The sequence below is a fragment of the Cetorhinus maximus genome, chromosome 1 (assembly GCF_964194155.1).
Source record: "Cetorhinus maximus chromosome 1, sCetMax3.hap1.1, whole genome shotgun sequence".
In the NCBI taxonomy this organism is placed as follows: Eukaryota; Metazoa; Chordata; class Chondrichthyes; order Lamniformes; family Cetorhinidae; genus Cetorhinus; species Cetorhinus maximus.
This window is the reverse complement of record NC_135879.1, coordinates 154,488,920-154,498,952: the sequence shown is the minus strand read 5'-3', so window position 1 is coordinate 154,498,952 and position 10,033 is coordinate 154,488,920. Positions and strand designations below refer to the sequence as shown.

General features: G+C 48.8%; 2 pseudogenes; both read left to right on the top strand.

Annotated features, from left to right (window-relative positions):
- Positions 1-3,308: 3,308 nt before the first annotated feature.
- LOC144688943 (18S ribosomal RNA) lies at positions 3,309-4,759 on the top strand (annotated as a pseudogene).
- Positions 4,760-6,812: 2,053 nt separating this feature from the next.
- Positions 6,813-9,769, top strand: LOC144688948 (28S ribosomal RNA; annotated as a pseudogene).
- Positions 9,770-10,033: the final 264 nt, after the last annotated feature.

The window sequence follows — 10,033 nt, the reverse complement described above, 5'->3', positions numbered from 1 at the left end:
TATTGAACTTCTGCCTTCATTTGAGTTCATTTCTCTAGACTTAAATGATAAGGATGTTGTTTTTCAGGGTAGATTCCCCTATATTCACGTCATGCATGACTAAAGTTGGACACCCTGGTTTGTCCCTACAGATCCCTTTAAATTCTGTAAGTAACCTTACTAGAGTCAGAACGAGAAGATCTAAGTATGAAAATATGGTAAATAATTGTCCTAATATTTCAGTGTTAGCCAACCGGATAAGGAGGTTCAATTTGTGAACCAAGTCTCCTTCCACCTCACTCACTATCTCTTTCGTCCTCAACTGTGCTTACAATCTGACATACCTGCTCCTTCTTAATCTCCTCCCTATGATGGTTCTAACGTAATGAAATGACACAGTGATTCTTTATCCTGCAATCTGGGGTATTTATCAAATAATTTTACTTTACCAAACCTCAATCAGCTGGTATGGGCCACTGAACCGTGCTTTCAGAAGTTTCTCCTGTAAAAGGCAGTAACACTAACACTTCATTCCTTGGTTGTAATGTTCAGGTTATAGTTTGCTTATCTGCCCATTCCTTCATCTTTGTTTGAGAAGCTTTGAGATGTTCTTGAGCCACTTTGCAGGCTCCCGTGAGCTGTTCCTGGAAGATGGACAGAATCCAACAGAGGACTCGTCCTTCTCTCCTAAAAACCGTTCTTTGATTAACCTCAGAGGACTTCTCGTGTTCATAAATTAATTCAAAAGTGATAAGACCAGTAAATTCATTTGATGAATTTTGAGTAGCAAATAAAAGCCAGTCCTTTGTCGTCATGGGGAATTTTCATGTCAATATGCTTTAATCATTGTTTTGAGAGTTGATGGTACCTCACTAGAGCTCCCTGTGTCTATGCATGATATGCAGTGGACTTCAACTGTTTTATACCCAAACTACTCATTCTGTTCAGAAAAATTTTAGACACAAAATTGGAACCTTGGTCCAACTCAATCTCCACCGGCAATCTATGTAGAGTAAAAAAATTGGGTAAACTTCTCTACCGCTATTTCAGCAGGGGATGGCAGCTGAAATAGAGTTGTCTTTTCCATGATGTAAGGATACACTGGTGTCTTGCTTTCACTTTTGGTAACAGTCCCACACAGTTTACTAACACCCAATTAAACGGTACCTCAAAGGCTTGTATGGGAATTAAGGGTGTAGGTTCTGGTTTTCCCACCACCTGGCACATTTTACAAAACTGCACCATGTCCTTGTGAAGACCTGGTCAGTAAACTGTTGGTTTATCTGCTTTTGAGTTTTCCATATCCCTACATGTCCCACCATTGGAATTCCATGTGCTATCCATAATATCTCTATGATATTTGGGCGGTAGCACTACCTGATGAACAAGCGTCCACTCCTCATCTGCAGGTCTATAAGGAGGTCTGCACTTCCTAATTAGTAACCCATTTTTAATATAATAAACATTCTGGAACTTATTCAGCTTCAGCTTGGGGTGATGGTGCTCTCTTAACCCTGAATCAACTTGTTGAGACTCAACTAAAGGAGATTTATGAAACATCTCTTCTGGATTATCTAAGTCTTCAAAGAAAGTAAGTATCAGCTAATCAAATATCTGTCTGTGGTATTATTTTGACCTCTGATGATGGACTTTGCTTAGCCATTGCATGGATCATCACACATGAAGGAAAAATTCCTGGTACCTTTTCTTGTAACTGCACTGCCTCTTCTTCCATTACCCCTGGCAAGGAGGGCTGTTGCATTTCTCTGCTTGGCAGTAGGTAGTTAATGAGTTGGCCTCAGAAGTCCCCATGCCGAAATGAAAAAAAAATCGATTTGTTGCAAGTTGGGACCTCGCCTTCGAAGAACGACCAATGAGGCCTCCTGCTGAAATGCACCTGCAATTGCAGTCCCTGGAGGTTGGTGAGGTACCTGGAGATTTTTGGGATCAAGATTTTCAAAACATTTCCTGACAGTGGTTGCACTTTGAAAACGCCCAGAAAAGTGCAACTTGAAAAAAGGCACTCGGTTTCAAATCGAAGACCTTCTAAAGAGCTCTAGGAAGTCCTACATGAGCATTTAATGCAAATTTTGGCAGGCTTTTTGAACTCTGTTGTCAGGCTGAAATATCAGTCCAGGGCAGTGGTAACCCTGATAATAAAAGAAACAAGAAACAGACAAAAATGCTTGGTGGTGCACTTTAAGATGAAAAACCTGTTCAGGCTTGAGGGGGGATGCCTGGTGCCCTTGGACTGCACAAACGTTTGACGCGAGAATATTCCCCTCTGAACAGTGCGTGCCCAAACCGAGTGCAGACAGGTGATGCATGCCGGCTTGGTGCAAGTTCCGTGCGAGTGCCGAAAGCCTTGCCCTTTGTGGGGCCACACTGTCAGCTCGTCAGTCCATCCATTCATAGCCGTGTGCCCGGAGTTATGATCGATTTAGCAGTTCGCATCCGATGCGGGGAGGTCCTCGCCTGCCCAGCATGGCATTCAGACCGACTGGTTGACCCTCCCCATTCTGTCCCCAGTGTCAGACGGATATCGACCAAGAGTTGGTGTGCCCTCTCCTACTCTGCGTACTCACCTCGTGAGGCTGAGGCGCCTGTGCTTTTTTTCCCCCCAATCAGTGGCCTTATTCAAGCCATGGAAGGGGCAGTCCACCATCTCACAAGTGTGGTTTTTCACAAGCAATCGTGTCCCATTCCTCTGGTTAAACATTCGATTCCCAAGAAAAGGGCACGCACTGTGTGTGTGTGTGTGTGTGTGTGGGCGCGCGCGCATGCGTGTCCTTCAATTGATGGTACCTGTTTGTTGCACCGAAAGAGTTGAACACAGCACTGACCTCCCTGTTGGCGAAGGGGGAGGAGGGGGTGGAAGGTCCGTGTGCCCATCAGACAGTCCCAGCCGGTATCACCCAGCCGGTCTGAGGGTCTCTGCAAGCTTTCAACTCCGAGCAGCTTCACGGCCTCACCCCTGCCTTCCATCCCATCGGATCCGTATGATGCAGCACTTCCAGTGTGCACCCGTGCTGGTGCCACAAATGGTGGGGAGGGTTCCACTGGTTATAAAATGGACAAACGAAGAACACCGCAAAATCTGATGGCACCAATAAAATCTTGGGGGATATTCGCTCAGTGCCAAGTAAAGCAAAGTGGCAGCACTCAGTCTCTGAATGATAGTGTGCTCATACATACAAGTGTCTGCTTGACCACGGACAGTTTGCAGGGGTTGTGCCCGGCAAGGTGGGGCTGCCTTGTATTACTTTGCACTTGCTTGCCTGTCCGTCACATCGCGGGCTCCCTGTCTTGACAGTTGTGCGCAGTTCAGCTACCTGGTTGATCCTGCCAGTAGCTTTAGCTTGTCTCAAAGATTAAGCCATGCATGTCTAAGTACACATGGCCAGTACAGTGAAACTGCAAATGGCTCATTAAATCAGTTATGGTTCCTTTGATCGTTCCAAACGTTACTTGGATAACTGTGGGAGTTCTAGAGCTAAATACATGCAAGCGAGCACTGACCCACATGGGGATGTTTGCATTTATCAGACCAAAAACCAATCTGGGCTCGCCTGGCAGCTTTGGTGACACTAGATCACATCTTGCTGATTGCATGTTCTCGCAACAGTGACGACTCGTTCAAATGTCCGCCCTATCAACTTTCAATGGTACTTTGTGCCTACCATGGTGACCACGGGTAACGGGGAATCAGGGTTCGATTCCAGAGAGGGAGCCTGAGAAATGGCTACCACATTCAAGGAAGGCAGGTGCACAAATCACCCACTCCCAACTCATGGGAGGTAGTGACGAAAAACAACACCTGGCCCTTTCGAGGCCCTGTAATTGGAATAATCTTTTAACGAGGATCTACTGGAGGGCAAGTCTGGTGCCAGCAGCCATGATAATTCCAGATCCAACAATGTATATTGGAGCTGCTGCAATTAAAAAGCTTGCAGTTGGATCTTGGGATCGAGCTGGTGGTCCGCCGTGATGTGAGCTACCGCCTGTCCCAGCCCTGCCTCACGGCGCTCCCTTGATGCTCTTAGCCGAGTGTCCTGGGGGTCCGAAGCATTTACTTTAAAAAAATTAGTGGTCAAAGCATTACGATTACAAAGCTAAAACTTAAAGGAATTGACGGAAGGGCACCGCCAGGAGTGGAGCCTGCAGCTTAAATTTGACTCAACACGGGAAACCTCACTTGGCCCAGATATGGAAAGGATTGACAGATTGATAGCTATTTCTCGATTCTTTGGGCAGTGGTGCATGATCGTTCTTAATTGATCGGAGCAATTTGTCTGGTTAATTCAGGTAACGAACGAGACTCCTCCATGCTAAGTAGTTACATGAACCCAAGCGGTCCACATCCAACTTCTTAGGAGGGACAAGTGGCACACAGCCACACGAGATTGAGCAATTACAGGTCTGTGATGCCCGGGGCTGCACGCGCTACACTGAATGGATCAGCGTGTATCTGCCCTACGCCGCCAAGTGTGGGTAACCTGTTGAACCCCATTCGTGATAGGGATTGGGAATTGCAATTATTTCCCAGGAACAAGGAATTCCCAGTGAGTGCGGGTCATTAGCTCGCGTTGATTAAGTCGCTTCCCTTCGTACACACCACCCATCACTACTACCGATTGTATGGTTTAATGAGGTCCTCAGATCAGCCCTGCTGTAATTGGCTACGGCCCTGGCAGAGCACTAAGATGAACAAACATGACTATCCAGGGGAAGTAAAAGTTGTAACAAGGTTTCTGTAGGTGAACCTGTGGAAGGATCATTATCGGCCGGGGGCCTGTCACTCAGAGGGGCCCATCATCCTCTCTTTCTTCAGCCTGTGGCACTGGAGGCCACCAGGAGTGCCTCACATGGGTTCAGCAGGTCCTTGGAGCCTTGGTCTCCTTTATCCGGCGCCTCCTATGCATGTGGGAAGTTACCTCCCAACATTTGGTGAGCCAGACGAACGGGCAACTTCGTGCTGAATTGGTCAGTCACCTGGAGCCAAGCAAGTTTAAGTCAGCCCTCCGAATGCACACATGCAGATAAGCAAGATTGTAGCATGGGTGTCCAATGAACAGCTTGGGCCATGAAGTTTAACCAGAGGCATTACAGTCCATCATTGATGGGGACACGGCCCTGGCTTCCTTGGTGTTGTTTCCATTCAGCGGTTTGATGATAGACAGACATGACACGAGAACTCAGGTGGTGTCCTGGATGCCGCATTGCATTGCGCTGGCTCCGAAGCTTTCCACACTCTGTGCTCCTTGCCCGCCCATCTCTCTTGCTCTGTCAACTGCCCACCCCTCCGCACGGCATGATGCTCATCAGCCACGCCTGACTGGGACCTGCTTGGCCCTCTACTCTAGACTTCTGTCTCATCTGGCCCACACCCAGCCTGTAGCACACCGGCACCCACCTCGTTCCTTCATCCTCAGGTGCCTCTTGTCATTGCCATGTGCCGTGAGTGACCTTTTCCTGCTCATCCAGGCTGGAGAGGAGCCGTGCCGCTCACCTTGCCACCGTCTTGCCACATTACAACCACAGTAGAATTGAAGGGAACCTTCTGCAGGCTTGGGTGCTGCCTGGTGACTCACCACCGGGACCTCAGCAAGTGGCATTGTGAGCTCCGCAGGGACTGAACCAGTGATGCAGGCCGAACTTTTCTTTCACACCGCGGTGACTCTCTTGGTGACCAAAGCTTGGTGAAACTCTTTTGTCATTTTGATGATTGACCGATTGAGAGTCTAGACCCGCTGAGCCGCACCAGGCTGGGGCTCCCGTTTCGCCGTCAGGAACATTTTGTGCAGTCCAAGCTTGGCCCTCTGGGAGGAATGGACCAAAGCATGTACGACTTAGCGGTGGGTCATTTGGCATGTGCTTCCAAGAACGCAGCTAGCTGGCACATCGATCAGTGACACTTTGAACGCACTTTGTGGCCCCGGGTTCCTCCTGGCACAATGCCTGTCTGAGGTCGCTTGACAATCTATCGCACTCGCCTCGCCAGCGATAGTGCAGCTGGGGTGCCGCAGAGGACCTGTCCTTTCTGCCACCTTAAGCGCAGACCCAAAGTTCTCCAGTTCGGAGAGTTCGGCCTTCGGCATTCTCAATGTTGGCCTCAGAGCACGCCGGCACATTTGCGGCCCAGCCGCCTTCACTCCCAGCAGGGCTGTCATCAGGTTGCAAAAACAAATATGACTGCTTCACTGTCAGGATCTCTTGCTCCCACAGGCTTGGGCCAGGGTTGACTCTCGTGGTGTCAGGAATGATGTGGAGTTTGGCTTGGTGCATCGGCATAGAGAGAAAGGAGAGTGACTGCTGCTGGTCATCTTTGGATTATGCCTTCAGCAATGCAGTTCATCCTCTGTGCCCATCATTGGTCATCGTGGCTTCTGATGCTTGGTGTCAAGTGAGGAGGAGGAGAGCTTGAGGCAGTGACTTGAGCTCATGCTGCGGTGCTGACTTTTGTGCGCACTTCGCTGGTTGCATTTTGTTGAGACACTCTGCAGTGCTTGGGTGCTGCTGCATGTTGTGCTGCAATTCCTCTCCTGCCACACAATGTAGCCTCCCCCTCCACTGTTTGGCTCACAGCAACTTGCCTGCCCCACTGCCCAGCATGCACGTTGCTTCTGGCCTTTCCCTATCTCTCTCTCTCTCAAGCACCATCGGTACTCATTGCTTTCTCTCCTGCATTCTAATTGGTGCTCTGGAAGGGATTTGAGCAAAGCCCGTTCTTCCCAAACACCAGCAGATGAGCGTGCAGCTGCTGCCGCAATGTGAAGGAGGTTCCGGCTGACCTGTGCCTACTTCTAACTATGACCTCAGATCAGATGTGGCAACCCACTTAATTTAAGCATATTACTAAGTGGATTCCCCTAGTAACTGTGAGCGAAGAGGGAAGAGCCATGCGCTGAATCCCCAATCCCCGTTCACATGGGGCGCAAGAAATGTGGCATATAGAAGGCCTTTCTCAGATGACTCGCCGGGGCCCAAGTCCTTCTGATGGAGGCTTAGCCTATGGAGAGTAAGCAGCCGGTGGTGGCCCCTGGCTTGTTGGACAGCGTCTTCTTGGAGTCGGGTTGCTTGTGAATGCAGTCCAAAGCGGATGGTGAACGTCATCTAAGGTTAAATACTGGAATGAGACCGATAGTCAACAAGTACCATTAGGGAAAGATGAAAAGAACTTTGAAGGGAGAGTTCTGGTTAAAGGCAAATAGGTGGAGCCTGGAGCAGCTACATCAGGGTTCAGCGGATCTCCTCCTTGAGACCACCTCCCGTGCAGGCACGGCTGTTGCCGGGTGCATTTCCTCCACCAGTAGTGCACCGTGACTCTCTCTGGGACAGCTGAGAAGGCCCGTGGGGAAGGTGGGTCATCACTCTGGCGGGGAGTGTTATAGCACCCACCCCCCCACCCCCCCCTCCCCCACCCGGGTTGAGGGAAGTGATCGCTGGCATGCCTTCCCGCCTCATGAGTGGGGGTGGGGAGCAAGGAAGAGTGGGCTCCTCATGCGACTGTTGACCGAGGCGGATTGTCCTCAATGCGCCCCCAACTGCATCTTGTCACCAAGTCAGAAGAGCCACAAGCCACTGCCAGGGGTCCACGGTGATGCTGGTGACCCACCCAACCTGTCTTGAAACACGGACCAAGGAGTCTAACATGTGCGTGAGTCAAAGGGTGTCACAAAATCCCATGGCATAACGAAAGCGAAGGTCGATGTGGGTCAACTGAGATGGGATCCCACCACCCAATCAGGGAGGAGGAGCAGGAGGATGCTAGGACCCGAAAGATGGTGAATTATGCTTGGGCAGGGCAAAGACAGAGGAAACTCTGACGGAGGTCTGTAGTGGTCCTGATGTGCAAATTGGTTGCCTGCCTTTGGTATAGGGGTGAGGGTCTATTCAAACCATCTAGTAGCTGGTTCCCTCCGAAGTTTCCATCTGGATAGCTGGTGCTCATCCCCACACAGTTTTATCTGGTGAAATGTATGATTAGAGGTCTTGGGGGTGTCATGAAACTATATTAATTTTCATAATATTTTTCTGGTTTATTGTGAAGTAGGTTTATGGGGGTAGGTATAGTTGGGTCTGTGATTTAATTACTTTTGGAGTCAAGTAGACTCCATCAAAAGAAGCTAGGTGACATGCTAATGAGTGAACATGGATGCTGGCTTAGCATGTAAGGTATGAAGGGAATCTGCATTTTTAAATAAATTATGGAATATTTGGATTTCAAAGAGATCCCAGTCTGTTTACAACTAGCCAGATAAGCAAGGCTAAATAATGTGTTTATTTTTCCCCAAAGGTTACTGGAAATAGTGGCAATATGTAAGTTTTTATGAGGAAGATACAGTTTCAAAGATATATGAAACAATAGAATTTACATTAAAAAGAGAAACATATACAAAAGAAAAACGCAGGGCTATGTGAAAAGAGGAGGCTATGTGAGATCTAACAGGAGTTTGTGAAAAGCCTTCAATGAAGCCTCCAGCATTTGTGCTTAATTCTCCTGTCTTACGAAACTGAAGCTGGAAAAAAAGCCTTTTGGAATTCTACTGTCCAGGGTATTGTGTTAACTTGCTGAGTTTGTTTTAAATCTAAAATCTATTTTGTACAGTTGCATGAAAGGGAGTGTTACTGGCGATCAGGTCAATTAGGAATTTTAGGAGTTATTATAGTAGTAAGTAATTGTAGTCTTATGTATGACATTTTATTTTGTTAATAAATACTTTAATTTTAATTTTTAAAAATCTCTTAAGTTCTTGGTGGACTTATTACTTCTGAATTCAGAGCACACATCTTGTAATAAATACAAATTGAAAAACCGTTGTGATGGCAGGTCCAAGTTTCCCTCGTGGATTTGGTCTGCCTGGCACACCATCTGCTGCGTCATAATGGGGCCGAAACAATCTCAACTTATTCTCAAAATGTGCAAGAACAAGAACCTGACTCGCTAGCTTGGAGCTGGGCATGGAATGAGTGCCTACTTGGCCATTTTTGGTAATAAGAACTGGCACTGCGGGATGAACCGAACGCCGGGTTAAGGCGTCCGATGTCGACGCACATCAGACCCCACCAAAGGTGCTGGCTAATATCGACAGCAGGACGGTAGCCATGGAAGTTGAAATCTGCTAAAAAGAGTATGTTACAACTCATCTGCCGAATCAACTAGCCCCGAAAATGGATGGTGCTGGAGCGTCGGTCACATACCCAGCTGTCGCTGGCAATGGAAAACCCCTGGGGGCTAGGCCCCGGTGAGTAGGAGGGCCACTGCAGCAAGCACGGAAGCCCAGGGCACGGGGCCTGAGTGGAGCCGCCGCAGGTGCAGGTCTCAGTGGGAGTAGCAAATATTCAAATGAGAACTTTGAAGGCCTAAGTGGAGAAGGGTTCCATGTGTACAACAGTTGAATATGGGTCAGTCGGTCCTAAGAGATAGGCGAACGCCATCGCAAAGTGTTGGGCAATAGCCTCCATTGCCTTCAGCTGATCAAAAGGGAGATGGGGTTCAGATCCCCGAATCTGGAGTGGTGGAGACAGGTATCTCACGGTGCCGTAACGCAAACAATCCCAGAGAAGCCGGCGGGAGCCCCAGGGAAGGTTCTCTTTTCTTTGTGAGGGGAAGGGCACCCTGGAACAGGTTTGCCCCAAGAGATAGGGACCAGTGCCTTGGAAAACATCACGGTTCTGGCAGCGTTCAGTGAGCTCTCGCTGGCCCTTGAAAAAGTCAGGGAAGATGGTGTAAATCTCACACCAGGCTGTACCTTTATCTGCAGGTCTCCAAGGTGAACAGCCTCTAGCATGTTAGAACAGTGTAGGCAAGGGAAGTCGGCAAGTCAGATCTGTAACTTGGGTCGGGCTGGAGTGCAAAGCGGGGCTGGGCACATGCTGCAACTGGATGAGACATGCCCCCCAGGGTGCTGGCGACTCTGGATGTGTGCCAGTCCCTTCCTGTGGATCACCCCAGCTGCACTGCAGTGCCCATCAGCCTCAACAGGCGAGTGGCCTCGGTCGGTGCCTAGTATCTGACTTAGAACCGGACCAGGGGAATTTGACTGTTCAATTT